General features: G+C 29.5%; 1 non-coding gene across 1 annotated transcript; it reads left to right on the top strand.

Moving 5' to 3' along the window:
- The first annotated feature begins 3184 nt into the window (after positions 1 to 3184).
- Trnaa-ugc lies at positions 3185 to 3256 on the top strand. Its single transcript has one exon. It is a non-coding gene; the product is annotated as a tRNA-Ala (tRNA).

Below are 3256 nucleotides of genomic sequence, written 5' to 3'. Positions count from 1 at the left end.
ATTATATCATTTAGTTTTTAAAGAAACAGTCAGTCAAAGTTTTAAATTAAACAACGTTTCATACTTGATTTAAGAATTTTACTACACAGCACACTTAAAATGTTTTAAATTCAAGGACGAACGTACCTAATTTAAGAATATCATATTTTTCTGAGTGTACATACATAAATATATTTTCATATAATTTTTCCCCCTTTGTTTCAAGTTTCACTGCCCTCTTTCCGCCCTATTTTCCCCCCTATTGTTAGTCGCTTCATTTACGCTCACTGCGAATTTGTCTGCGGTTCGTTTTGCTCAATTTTCAAAATTATAATTAAAATCGGTTTGTAAATATAATTGCTGGGCGTGTGAAATGTGACAGCGACAACATGAGGTAATATTGTTGTTGTTGTTGTTCGTGATTTGCCTGATGAATTAGAACAACGCAATTGTTGTTCACTTGCTTAGTTGCTCACTTGTTTAGTTGTTTAGTTGTTTAGTCAGACAGACCGACGCCCAGTTTCTTTGTCAAGTTTTTCGTTGATTTTGACCCAAATAAAAAACTTCTTAAAAATAACAAGAAATGTTCCTCATTGCTCTTAACAAGCTAGCGGTAAAATACCTTGTTCACATCTTACACTGAGCAAAATCTTACACTGCGAAATACAAACTCAAATTCCTGAAAATTAGTTTAAGTCTTTTTAATTTCTATAGAGAAAATCTTAAACATTTTTAAACTATTGCTTTAATTTGGGCATAACAAACTATATTCAACCACCTTATATGTAAACTTTTCTTTAGTTAAAATCAGGGAAAAACACCGTAGCCGGTATCGGAACCATTAACCGAAACTAAAATCGTAATTTTCTTTCAAGAACCGAAAACCGAATCGCTTGTACCGGTACGGTTGTGGTAAAGTGGCTAGGTCAAAGAGTTGACCAACTTCCAACTGTCATAACTTGATCAAAACTGAATCGATTTTCAAACGGAAAGTCATTTTGATCATAAGTTGGCCTCTAAAGTCATTCTGTATTCAACTTTTGTTCATCTAGAAAATGTAATTATTTTCGACCAAGATTCGATTTCGATGCTAAGGGTCCCCCCTTTGAAATTTCGAAAATTCAAAATTTTTAAATCTCAAGTTTTCACTTTTAATCAACTGCTAATATCGTAATTAGTATAAAACAACACTTTAAATTTGATTCTGGGACCTTTCATTTTCTTGTAAAAAATCAGGTCAAAATTAAAAAAAAATTTGACTTGTAAAGTGAAGCTAGCAACTTCGAACTGTCATAACTTAAACAAAACTGACCCGATTTTCAAGCGGATTGTCATTTTGACCTTGGTTTGGCCTCTAAATTTATTCTGCATTCAAATTTTGTTGAATTCGCTCAAAAAATGTTATTTGTTATAAAAATTTTAGTTGTTTTCGAGCGTACCGAAACGAAATTTGTCAAATTTCATTGATTCCTTTGTATACCCTTTACCTATGCCTAAAGCGCGTATAACAGATTGCAACTTAAGCAACTAGAACATACAATCTCGGCCACTTTCTTTCAACTTAGACAACCTGAAATGGACCCAATTTTATAGCCCAGTCAGATTAAAGAATAGCGTTAACACTTGTATTAAATGTATTTAGATACATTTTGCAATGTCTTTTGTATCTTTTGGCTTAAAGTGATGTAGAAATTGTAATTGTCATAGGTTTTCGCCTATGAGCCTATAATATTACTATATATATGAATGGCCGCACATTGTTATCTCGAATGTGAACATGTGAAAAGTGTTAACTCGCTTTGGGGCTTGGCAACATGATGGCCAATTGCCAGTTGCCAGTTGCTCAGTTGTTGCCTCAACAACAACAACAGCAACCACAACAACACTGCAATTTGGCCCTGGGATGCGCGGCCTGTGACTATTTTTTTTATTTTTCATTTTCTTTCTTAAGTTTACCTATTGGCCATAATAGACAGACAATGATTCTTTAATGCGCCACGTGAATTCACCGTTGCCGTCACCGTGTGGCATAATTTCTTGAGCACACAGACAGACAGACAGCAAAACACACGCATGCAAACAGTGCGTATACGCAATGTGTGCACTGAGAGAAATAACAGAGAGAGAGAGAAAGAGCAAGTGCTTGAGATGTACAGTAATTAAAGTTAAGAAAATCGAATCAATAAATACAACAACTTCAGGTAATTTTCACAAGCAATTTTACAAATAAATAATCTTATGTTGATTTCTATACAAAAAATTAAAAATCACTCTTAACTCGAAAAAGTTAATTATAAAATAACGATTAAATTTAAATTTTTATTCAAAAATCATATTAAATACTTTTATTGCAATTTATGTTAAAACAACAACTTCAGGTAATTTTCACAAGCAATTTTACAAATAAAAATCTTATGTTGATTTCTATACAAAAAATTAAAAATCACTCTTAACTCGAAAAAGTTAATTATAAAGTAATGATTAAATTTTTATTTAAAAATCATATATAATACTTTTATTGCAATTTATGTTAAAATTATTTAAAAAATTAGTTATTCTTCAATTTTTATTATACAAATTTAAAATAAAAATTGAAATTAAAATTTTTTATTATATATTTAAAATAAAAATTGGTGTATTTTGAAAGTCTTTTATTATTGCAATTTATGTTAAAGTTATTTAAAAAATCAGTTATTCTTCAATTTTTATTTTACAAATTTAAAATAAAAATTTAATTTAAAAATTTCAACATTTTTATTCTATAAATTTTAAATAAAATTGGTGTATTTTAAAAATCGAAAAACATTCACGAAGTGTGGGTCAACACCTTTCATAAAATATATAAGATCCCTTAAACGACTTAAAGGTTATATGGACCCTTTAAGTAATTGATATAAATAGTTATAAAAAAAATATATAATGTTAATTATTATTTTTAAAATTGTAACAAGAAAAAATAATAATCATATTATTTTTATTTGAAATGTCCATATCTTTACGATCCCTGTATTTTAGTTCTTCATATTATAAACTCATTTCACTATAAAGAAAGCGAGAAATTTTTTAATTTAGTATTTTTTCATCTTGATTTAGTAAATTACTATATTAAAAAAAAAACTTTTATGATAACTTGATAGATGTACATTGTACCATCCCTATAAAGAAAACATATTGGTAAATTGTTAAAATATTAGATTTCAGTGTAGGGGATGTAGCTCAGTGGTAGAGCGTTCGCTTTGCATGTGAAAGGCCCCGGGTTCAATCCCCGGCATCTCCA

Source organism: Drosophila innubila, chromosome X (assembly GCF_004354385.1).
Source record: "Drosophila innubila isolate TH190305 chromosome X, UK_Dinn_1.0, whole genome shotgun sequence".
Lineage (NCBI taxonomy): Eukaryota > Metazoa > Arthropoda > Insecta > Diptera > Drosophilidae > Drosophila > Drosophila innubila.
Note: the sequence above shows the minus strand (reverse complement) of the source record. Positions and strands in the feature narration are given on the sequence as shown.